A 12,358-nucleotide genomic window follows, 5' to 3' on the forward strand; every position below is an offset into this window, starting at 1 on the left:
TTGATCTGTGTGCGATAGCATGGCTGAGGAGATAAATCGAAATCGTACAATGAGACGCGATTAACAATTAAGAGTCCCCATAATTTCAATCATGTCAGCTATTAACATTGATGTGCGTGAGTTAACACGGGACAATCGTGAATTCGTGGAAACTCATTTCGCCGGGAATTCCACGCAGGAACGACATATCGAATGCGACCGTTACAGCGGTACTCCAGACTCGCTCGCGTTACACCACGCTAGTCATTACGAATGGCGAATGGATATTATATTATGGCTGACGTTTCGGCTGAATCCCCGTGACGTTAAGACTGTCGACGTAAACGAGGACGTCGACGTCATCGGTTTGCGTGACGTCTCGGGACGACGATATAATTTGCGACCAAGCAACGCTTCTACGGCATTAACATATTCAAATCTCCGCGTTTCGACGCCAGTCGTCCCCATAGTTTGACATAAATGATTCATTGTCCGTGAATCAACGCGCATCGCTTGTAACGCTAGTTAATCACCGAGAGCTCGCCCCGCGCTTCAAAGTTCGCCTGCCCGAATATAAATTAATTGAAACAAATTTGATATTCGATTGGACGGGATAGATTGTAATTGCTTGTACAACGGTCGCGTGTAATAATTCAATCGATAACCGATTTTCTTTTTGCTTTACAATTTTTCGTGCATTTCTTAATCTACTTTAATTCTCGAAATGATGATTTTTTTTTTTATAGAGACGTAAATATTAAGCAAGGCTACAATTTTCTATAAATATTTGGAAAGGTGGCATTAGTAATGATCTTCAACATTATTAGATAGATCGTCTGAATGAATTGTTAATATTCTTGCAAAATTATGATAATAATTCATGAATCTCTCTCTCTCTCTCTCTCTCTCTCTCTCTCTCTCTCTCTCTCTCTCTCTCTCTCTCTCTCTCTCTCTCTCTCTCTCTCTCTCTTATTATTATATACGGGCCAATTTAATTAATATCTATCATAGATTTCATTTATAATGCACAAATTCAATTTGAGAACTTGGTGAATGATTATAATTTCACAAGACGATATTAAAATTTTATTTGTCCTGCATATTTTTATACGAAATTTGTAACACGTAATGAACATAAATTTACATATAACATAAACAATACAATATATTCAAATATTTGTCGGTGCGTTTTCCGAAGCATTTTATAAATATCCCATGTTGGTCAACGTGGTACTATTAACATTTTAAAGTTTCGGTCTCTTCCGGGAATTCACGCACCCGTGGGAAAGCGAGTGACCGCGCAATGGTGTGTATATGTGAATTAACGCTCATTTTATTGAATTATTCAGAATCCAGCGTTGATGCCGGCTATGGTGTAGGAAAAGTCCCGACTTTTTAATCATGTCGGGCCATTCGGAATGCTCCGGCGGAGAACAAGCGGCCTTTACCGGGTGTTCAATGTAAATTGTAAGTGATACAAATACCAAGCGGAACTGTCTGGCCGTGATATTAAGGTTTCTTTCTCTCTAGTATCCATCGGACCATATTTTCCATACCATTGCGCTCTTTTTATCCGCTTCCGCGGAAGAAACATCGCATTTCTTTATCTTTCCGTTATACTTTTCGTCTTTATGATAGTATTCTTTTACGTTGCCATTTCTTGCCGTTGTTCTTCCCTCTATGTACCATATAAAGTATATAAATACACCGAAAAGTAAATAAGAGGAGCCATAGGAGTAAACGATCATCATCGAAAACGCTGATCATCGTGTATGTCGACAAACGGTCATGCTGTGCGGAACTTTTACGGAATCTAACGGGAAAAAAGTTCGATTCACCCTTAGGGGAAATAAATCCAGAGAGAGGTCGAAGGCCTATATATATATATACTGATTCGTACGCATTTATACGCGTCATCGTGTTAGAATGATAAAGTGAAAGTGTTAGTTAGAGTGAAAGTGTCTTTCATTAAACTACTCCAGTAACGACGTATTCCGCGCGGTATAAAAAAAACACATTCCCCGTGTTTGCCGATCGCCTTCGTCGACAATCATCCTTTGTTTACCCAGAAATTACGTTGCCGAAGAGGAAAGCGTAACACGCTCCGGCGAATGAAATCCACCCGTTTACCCGTGCCGTGTATCTCGAGATGGAGAACAATGGCGGAGCCGCGTGTTCCGTGCGGGGGCGCAACGGCAAAAATTTGTCTTGTCTCGTCGAGAGTGTGTAACAGCGGCGCATGTCGGCAGCACGAGCAGCCCGCGTGCGGAAATAACGGTTCGAGATGATGAGAGAATCGGAGGGTAGAGCGCCCCGCGTATAGAAGAGGGTTCGCCGTCATCCCTTTCTTCGCGGGCGAGCGCGAGGAACGCCGCGATGTAATTTCCTGTCGGCGCAATCTCGGGCGGCACGGCAGGCGCATATAGCGCGTATTAAACGTGATTTACTGGAAATGGGCGGGAATGCGCGTCGCGTTCGCACCGGTTTTGGGATAAACGAAACGTACGGTTGATTAGTTGTAACAAGTGATCGATGCCGTTACTGGCATCCGTATCCGTGCACGGATCGAGCGTGTGCGATGCTCGCGCGTAAATTATCTGTACGCCACGGTACACATCGCTCGGACATTAGCGGATTATCGTACGCCACGCGACGTATTTCTCTTTCGACGAATAAAGAGGGCAGTTGGAAGGGTGGGAGGGGGAGGTTGGACAGTGGGTATGTTCTCTTAACTTATCATTCTATTAGCATATCGGCTAGCCTCGTTACGAATGATCGCGGTGATAAATCGCCTGTTCCTGCGGCTCCTTTACGTGCTCTTAACAGATGACGGCTAACGGCCATTCGTGTCACGACGCGTACAAAGTACCGTGCATAGGTACGTAAGGTTGTGCATACGGAGGTTCCAGAATAATCATTCGACGTCGCGGATCTGGAGATTCTTTCTACAAATTCTTTCTACTTAAAATAGAATTTTACTTAAAGAAGATGTGCTTTTGCGTAATTATCTGAAATTGTTTCAGCGAACTGAAGTTTGGAAAAAAACGCTAAAAAAGTAAAAGAGTACTTTTAAATAATTGTTCAACAATTTTTCTTTCAAATTCAATTTGAGACTCAGTTTTATTTTAAATATATAATTTATACAATTATAGTTTGCATTTTTTAAATCAAGAGAAAAAGTAAGATGTAACAATCAATTGATTTCGATAAGGGCAGATTTATCTATCATCATAAATTGATCAAATAATCTGAAGTGAAAGTACTCGTGATAATTTTAAAACACTTTGTATAGAGGCTGCCTCCGCCATGTGAAGATTGAAGTATTAATATTTCAAAGCGATACCACTTTTGACCGACAAGTTAATCTTGCGGTAACAACTCGTAAACAACCAGTTCATAAATAATTTTAAACAAGTGCTTTTTTTATTTTTTTAGAAAGTTTGGTTTTCACATGTAATGCAAGACACATTATACATTTTACTTATTTAATATATAATATATGATCTAAAAGTTTTTTAAAATATTCAATTACAAACTAAGTGCTAAATGTAATTTTATATTTGTAGTAATTTTATATCTGTAATATACATATAGATATATTAAGTTTTAAATCTAAAAATATTGTATTTTATTTAATCATTTTCCGAGACTCAAATTAAATCTTGCTGATTTGGAGTGCTATCCATCTTATTATTCTCGGATTATTTTCCTTAGTCAAAGAGATTTCGCGCCAAGAAACAATGTGACAACACTCGATGTGCTCGAGTATTTCAAGCATCACCGTCTTTCATGACATCTTTTAATTAAACTATAAGCTTTTATAAAAAATACTTTAATATCTATCAGAAAAAAAAATTGTATAAAAATGAAATGGTCTCTAATGAATAAGTGTTACATTAAAATGTCTTTGCACAAAAATCTTGCATTCGATACTGGTATAAATATCAAAATACGGTCAATTGATATTAAACGAAACATTTTCACAATTCTGTTATACACAATCGTCATAATTTTATCTAGATATTTCCATCTTTTCGATAATAGTACAATTTTGTCTCGTTCTAATATGCTTTACATCTTCTTTATAAGCGGATTGCATGAATTTATAAATGACATCGCAGCCGCGAATACATACGTAGTCTCTTGTTCAAATGACATAATAAATAGTTTAATACCATATGGGCCCTACTAGCGAGTCTTGATTGAAGTTATATATTTTGTATTCACAAGAGTATTTGCGATACAACATAAATATAAGTTGTTTAACAAAATTTGTAACGTGATCGGACATTGTAATAATATCATGCAGACGAATGTTTAATGTATCAAGCATAAATTTCTAGAAAGGTTTTCATATAGCAAGTAAATCGAAACCATGCAGTTTCAATAACGTGATCATCGGTAATTAAATTGATGTCCCAGTATAATTTTGATGTTGTATTAATCTCCTCCAAATTTATTTGGCCCTCTACGATAATTAATCATTCTCTACGATAACATAAATACCGTTTTATATATTATTTCCATCCGCAAAAATATCCCGTAACATAACATTAACAACAATTGGAGTCGCAGGCTTCGATAATATAATTGACACAATAATATGAGTAAGTTATACACAATCTACACAACTGCTCGTAAATTGTAATTGTGTATTATTATTTTTAAATCCATTCGGCGTTTTAACATTATAAAAAATTTTACACGACAATGTGAGCTTGAATTATTATTTGATATTCAATTTTTGTCGCCAATGGAATCCGTTATAGTTTAAACTCTAGTTTCGACGGCGCGATCGATCGCGGATAAGTTCCGCTTCGGTGTACACCATTGCGCAAGACCAGCTCAGACACTCCCGGCACAAAAGTGTAATACGTTTCCCGATATTCTCCGCATCTATAGTTTAGTACACGCGTTTACACTCGCGAATCTTTTCACAGCACTGCGCGCGAGAAGTAGCCCGATAAATTTTTCGCCCACCCAAGAATTTCCGTGAGTGCCGCGGATATGCCGAACGAATTGTAACAATGCTGCAAGCAATCGGCGTAGCAATGGCCGTTGCCCAAGCCAATGTATTTTGCAATTCATACTATAACCAATAAATACAACGTACAATGTTCCTGCGCGCGGTAGAAATCGTAAAATATCACGGCGCGATCTGATAATGATAACGAATATTCCCAGAGAACATTTCCTATTGCGACCAGCTGCGGTGCGCTCTAAATTTATGCGAAATTTGGTATCGCAAATAATCGATTAAAGGACTGCCGTTCGTCAACCAAAAGACAGGATATTGAATATCCGGTACTCACCATACTAAATGAGATGAATAATTCGTACTCAATGCCTCTCTTCTCTTTCTCTCACGTACGTATATAAGTGCACTTAAAATACATTCAAGATCGATAGTCCTAAACTGATTTTTTTTTTTTTTTTTTTTTAATACGAATTTCGATAAAATGCTATTCTAATTTTTATGATTTTATTAACATCACGAATATTTTTAGGAATTGATCGGTGAATCGAATTTGGAAAAGTTTAAAATCGGAATAAATTTAAAAAATAATAGATTTTGCTGACTTTAATTAATATTCAATTTGTATTTTTTATTCGTCAGGAAACGACAGAAATAACGAATTTCATCATGTTTGCATCAATCTTAGATGCAATTCTATCATGTCCGCACGCGAAATATAATTTGCGCGGCATAGCCGTCGATCGCGTAGCACGCTAAAAAGTTTCGTTCGCTTCTGGTTTAAAGTACTATACCCAAACAAATCATAGCGACATGATAGCAGGAAAGTAGCAATAACCGTCGCGGCACCATTTACGATGGTGGCGTTGGCTCGAACTGCTTTATATTCCGGTCGGCGGGGTGTTCAGACAGCTCGTTGCACTTCACGCTACGTGTTCACGACAGATCGCGGTGACGCATTCGAATGCGACTGTCCTGACAACAACGAATCTGAACAATCATCTGTGTGTGATCGTGAATCTTAGTCTCCCAATCTCCAGTCGATCGGTGGGTATCAACCGACGTTACATCCGTTACATCCGTAATTTTGGGCAATAATAATCGTAGAAACGTGAGCATTCCCCGAACGGCTGGGAAATGGCTGGGACGATAAATAATGGACATCGAGGGTGAGTCCACGTGTCTTGCGAGGAAAGAATGCGTAATGTTTTCGTAAACAGGGTCGCTGGCTGGTCCCCGCCGACTCTCTATCTTTCTGAACGGCATCATACGCCGCAGATTCGTGGGTGTTGCTGCTATCTTGCCGCGCCATAAATTTCGATGTTCCATCCTTATCTGCCGGCTATCGACGCGCTAAAACTTTCCTTCGCTTCTCCATCTCCAAAAGAGGCACGATTCTTACCTGTCTTTTTCTTCCTCCGGAACTTCGCCATGCATTATCCTATTTTCCTCGCCTGTGTCGTACGAGAGCATCGCGTTCCGATCTCTCTAAAGTCTTAGGAACCCGAAGCCCTTCGAGCTTTTTTTTTCTTTTCTTAAATTCTTCTGCTACTCTACGATATCCTATTCGCCTAGGGCTCTTTCTTAGATGAGAGCGGCATCGTATTCTCAAGTGAAATTCAAGTAAATCTTATTTCAACGAATATTTCGAGTTAATATCCGATACGAAAATCATTCAGAAAATTATTGATAGTAAGTCAATCACATTAGAATATTTTTTGACAAAATAAAATATTATTGCATCAATTTAAAAATATCAAGATTTTGAAATTCAAATCACGTATCTTTCTTCAAACAATTTCTGTTATCAGAGAATATTTCTCAGAGAATAATTAAACTAAATCCAAACCACCGAGCAATTAAATGCAATTAAAGGGAAGAGTATGTAAGCGGATCGGATAGACATACTTTGATAAAATAGTAAGATAGTAAGCTCGAGTCCTTCACAAAGCCGATTGAGAAGAATCATGTTCATAATCCTTTAATGTCTCGCTTAAACGTTTGTCTGATACATACATTTTATCGTGCTCGTAAATTTTGCATGATTTTATATTAACAAAAAAATAAATGTGTTTTGTTAAAAAATAATATTATAATGGCAAGCATATATAAAGAGCGTATCGCATTGTTTTCCATGCTTTGTACAATTGATACACATGACTGATTCGAAAAATTGCGTAATTAATTCGATATTCCGATATAAAATATCAAAAACTTTGTGGTTTAAATACGCGAAGCAAAGTTGTATACTATGCTACATTTTTCTATACACCTGCCTCGTATACGCGCCTATACCTTTCCTCGCCATATAAAATAATAAATGTTCGCGATGGTACGCGGAAATAAATCTTCGGTGCATCATCTTTTCACGAGAATAAATGATCTTTCGTCGCTCGGTACGCGTGATATGTGGAAGTGTATGTACAACCGCGACCGTTGATGCTCCGCAGCGAGCTTTGTGCGGCATACGTGGCGCCCGGGCGTTGCGTCTCAAGGCGCATTAAACGGAAACAAGTGAGTTGCATGTAGCTTCCCACCGACAGTTAACGTGCTAAACCAGCCCGCAACAACTCTGGACGAGTACACGGTAATCGTGACCATACCACGGCGGCGTTCCAGTCCTGTCCTACTTCCTATTGAAACGAGCGAATGAGCAACCCCCCCCTCCCCTTCCCCCCTCCGTCGGCTCTTCGAGCGTCGAGTGTCGAAAACGATTAAGCGAGTCCGCGTTTCACGCCGTCGTCACGTCAACGGAAGTTGATCCTGTCTCGTCGCCGCGAATCGCGCGTAGCCGCGAGGTGCGCGTCATACGCGAGAACGAAAGACTTCTGTCGCACCTCCACTTGGCACAGGAACAATAGTTCCCCGGCTCACGTGCATCGCGGGCACGGGAGCTATTGTCGTTGTGCCAAGCAGGTGCGCCGGTGTACTTTTTTCGGGATATCAATGAACCGAAGGAAATGCGGCCAAGTTGTGAAGTCGAAGGATAGTGCAACATTATTTGCACCGGCGCCTTCGTACTGTGATATTATTATATGGATTACAGCTAGAAATGTTATTCTCCCGTTAAACGTTATCGAGAGACAGATTACGTTGTTCAGCAATGGATTTTAATATACTATGCATTGATGAATGAGTAATAAAATAGATATGATTCGGTAAACAGATTAATTAATTAAGAAAGCTTATATTTATTGAATGTGCATGTGGATTTACGTTGCATCCTGATACTGAATAAAATCGTTGATTTAAAAATATTAAAAAATTTTTACGGATTAGTACAAAAATATATAACTAATTTTTTTATTATCAGTTATTTGTGATTACATAAAATATTTTCATTTTCAACAAACAAGTGTAGCTCATAAATCTTCCATTATAAATTTACAAGTTAATAAGGGATAGAAAAATGATCTCAAATGAATTTAAATTCTTGTTCAGCATTAACATCATATTTGTAACTATTTTTTGTTATTTGTTTTATTATGATCTGTCATCATATTTACATTTTTGTTTTGCCTATCATTAGTCGTATAATTAATAACAGACAGAGAGAGAGAGAGAGACAGAGAGAAAGAGAGAGAGAGAGAAGTATGAGAGAAACAGAAAAATAAAATTTATATGTACGCAAAATAATTTATATGTACGCAACTATTTGTCGTATGTTTTATAGTTATTGAAAGTAGGACAAAGTAATTATTAAATCGATAAAATCAATAACACTACTGGACTACTAACTATTAATTAGCTCAACTTTATGAACTCAACTAGTATGAACATAACTATGTTGTAAATCCGCAGCATAACATAATTTAATCGTATAGTGCTACTTCTCTCTTACGATAGGTTTATTTTATAGCGTAGTAGCCGTCTCACGAGGCTACGGCTTAAGGTCTAGAATTTATGCGAACTCTAAAAGGCTGATTTGTTATCTTATAAAATCTTACTTTTCAAATTTGGCGATGCTCTTCTAAAAATAATTTTTTCGTCTTCAAAATGTTTCCATTCTCTTTACCGATTGATTTAATTCACATACAGAAGAAAATTCACGAAAGAAAAACAATATCAAGGCAATATCTGTTATTAAAAAAAGGAACATTTGCTACATATCGCGTATGATAATAATATATCGCGAATTCTCTTGTATCAACGTCTTTCCTCGTCAATATGCCGTCAACCGGTGATCTGTGTGGTGCAGATTTACGTCGGCGCAAACACGCCTACATATGTATGGTCGCGCAGAGGGTCGAAGCCCTTTGTTTAATTCGGTCGTTGCGTAATCAATCGATGACCCGCCAATTACCGGTTTCCGTCTTAATTGGCAAACATGAGCGGAACGAACGAGCGGCGTCCCGCGCGACGTTCCGCCCGCGAATTCACGTCACGTTTCCACCGCGAGTCACGCCACCAGCTAAAACGAAGTGCTTTTCTGCCGGAGCTTGTCAAAAAGCTCACGTGATAAAGGGCGCCGATCTCGAGATTGCTGCCTCGAGATTTTCGCGCGGCAATAAACCCCCGATCTGGACGATGCCCTTAGGAGCGATATTGCCGACGCCTTCGTTTTCGTTTCTGTATTAAATGAAAGTATGTTTGGCATTCTGACGGTTACGATGGCGTTATGTATTTTATATTTACAAACAGAAGTATTCCATCAAATTAGCGATATTCGTTAATTTTATAACGCAGTAATATAATCTCTATCAAAATGTAGGCTTGATAGGCAAGCCATGGAAATGGAAATGGTTTCATGTTTAACGATGACTTAAAAAATTATTTTAAATTATTATTAATATTAATATAATTAATTAATAATAATTTTAAATTATTTTATTACAGAATTTACAAAATGAATATTTTAATTAATGGCTAAATTTCTTAATTCTTTTAATTTTTATGTATTGTAAAAGTTTTATGTTTTTAGAAAATTTCTGATTAATATTCTTAAACATTACCATTTTAAGTGCTTGAAAAAATAGTATTCGGTATGATTCCGTAACGAACGTATTTTAAATTAAAGAATTAAATGCTAGCGGATTAAATTTCATATCGAATTCACGCTGTCCAACGCTAATTAAAAATTATTCATGAAATAATATGAAAATCGTGTAAAGCATTCACAACGATAAGAAAGCACGATTTCGTCTCGATTATTGATCTCAAAAATTTCGAATTTAATCACATCCAATTCATATTCATGCAAGTTATTCATCTGAAGAATTGATCGAAAATATATACCCCTGGAAATATATACCTCTCGTATGAACGAGACGTATCCGATAAGAACATATGCGTCTTTCTTTCCCTTCGCCACTTCATTTTTGCCTCGGATAATAAAACATCGAATATACACACAGCCGAGAGGTAGATGGTAATTTCGAAGGTTTACGAGGAACCTTTCTCTCAAATGTACGAACTGTTTTCGCGCGTGACAAATAAGATCATAATCCTCCCGATGCATTTTCTGCATTATGATTTCACAGCGAGATTTACGACAAGAAGACTGCCCTCGTGAATACGTACAGACATATGCGCGTCTTCGTTTATGTATTCCGTGTGTATATGTGTGCACACACACACACACACACACACACACACACACACACACACACACACACACACATATATATTTATGTGCACGCACACATGTAGACGAAGCACATAAGATGATATGGCTCTATGCCGATGGCTGTAAACATTCCGCGTGCGCATCTCGTTTTTTAGTAAAGCGCGAATAAAAAAAAATTGTAAAAAATTCACGATAAAATTTTGTGTAATAATCCAAAAATACATCCTTTTTATCGAAATCTAATCGCTCATTCCTCTGAAAGTGGATAAATTTTTTTACATAAATTCTCATCACGTTTGCTCGTTGGCGGAATTTAATTAAGCCCGAAACGTTGTAATTCTATAATGAATTTTTCATAATAAATTGGATATGCGTTTTAGTTTACTAAAAAGACCTTTGCATTTGCGTGACTAATTATCATTAAGTTGTAAAAGGATATTATTAAAATGACAATAATGTTTGACGCTGTACTATTAATCCAGATAACGAAATAATGGCAATTAGATTGATATAATGTTTTGTATTAATTATGGTTAAGGATTCTTTAGATATAATTATTGTGTTAAATTAGACGTAAAATTACAACATCATTTGCATATCGCTATGACATTATGTCGGTTTCCTTGAACACGGTGTGGAACAATATAATCTTTTTACCAAGACCTGAGAAAAAGAACACTATAAAGTTATCTTCTTCGATTATTATAAATGATGCAGTATGACTTTATGAAATTAATTATTAATGACCCTATCGCAAAATAAAAATTATGATTTAATCCGCTTTCCTAACCATGCTCAATGAATAATAGGGATCACGCTTATCTATATGGATTTATCGCGTCATGGTTTCTCGTTAACGCGATACGTGTCCAAACCGCCAAGATAAAATTTTGTATCCGCAAGATAGAATTTTATCTCGTTATAAACGAGAAAGAGAGAGGGGGCGGGGGAGAGGGAGAGAAAGAGAGAGAGAGAGAGAGAGAGAGAGAGAGAGAGAAAGAGAGAACAACTCAACGACGGTGACTTCATGCGTTAAATTATGTGTCGCACCAGCTCCCAGTGGCAATTTTTCAAAACTACAACATTGTTAGGCAGTTAGTAACATAATGTATGCGTCAAGGCGCGTTATATCGGTGCGCCGAGGCAGACATCGATGCCTGCCGCAAATTGACCTAAATTGGAAAATAAACGCAATAGCGCCGGGATAAACGTCGAAGATGCTCGAGAAAGAAACACTCCACGAGGTCCACGAGGAGCTATTTGCAGCTCGCATAACGCTCTATCTCAATAGACCAAGCCACTTTTCTACCTCGACCTTAAAAGTACCTCTCTTTATGCGTATCCATATGCACCGGCATTGTCTCGAACAAAGGATTTCCATTGAGCATCATCTCGTGCGCCTCGTCCTCCCGCCGCCCCGAAAGTTGACGACTTCGGAAAAAGGAAGTTGACTCGCGAAACTCTCTAATGGTTGAGATTTTTGCGATCTTCGGAATATTGCTTTAAGTAGAAAGTTTGCGGGTAACCATTTTCCGTCGTCTAACGTCGACGGCGCGCGCTACGGTCACCGGAGATAAAAGACTACGGGATTGTGGGACGAGCGGAAGGGAAGTAATCCCGTTCTCGTCGTGTATGCCAGCAAGATGTCATAAAACCATTCGCAAACTAAATGCCAAAATTACGCGACCCATGTCTAATAAGTTAAAAAAATTAGGTTCAATGTAGTACAATGTAAAATTTTATTTGACACAAATATGACTACGACATTAACGCTTTGACCGCGTTGATCCTTTCAGTTTTTAAAGGTTTTCTTGAGATTTCTAACTTTAATACAACGA

At 37.9% G+C, this 12,358-nt stretch overlaps 1 protein-coding gene across 1 annotated transcript in view; it reads left to right on the plus strand.

Moving 5' to 3' along the window:
* dpr12 (defective proboscis extension response 12) overlaps positions 1 to 12,358 on the plus strand; it is a 256,462-nt gene that overhangs the window by 47,965 nt on the left and 196,139 nt on the right. The window lies entirely within an intron of this gene.

Source organism: Pogonomyrmex barbatus, unplaced genomic scaffold (genome assembly GCF_055798465.1).
Source record: "Pogonomyrmex barbatus isolate J1 unplaced genomic scaffold, ASM5579846v1 scaffold3, whole genome shotgun sequence".
In the NCBI taxonomy this organism is placed as follows: domain Eukaryota; kingdom Metazoa; phylum Arthropoda; class Insecta; order Hymenoptera; family Formicidae; genus Pogonomyrmex; species Pogonomyrmex barbatus.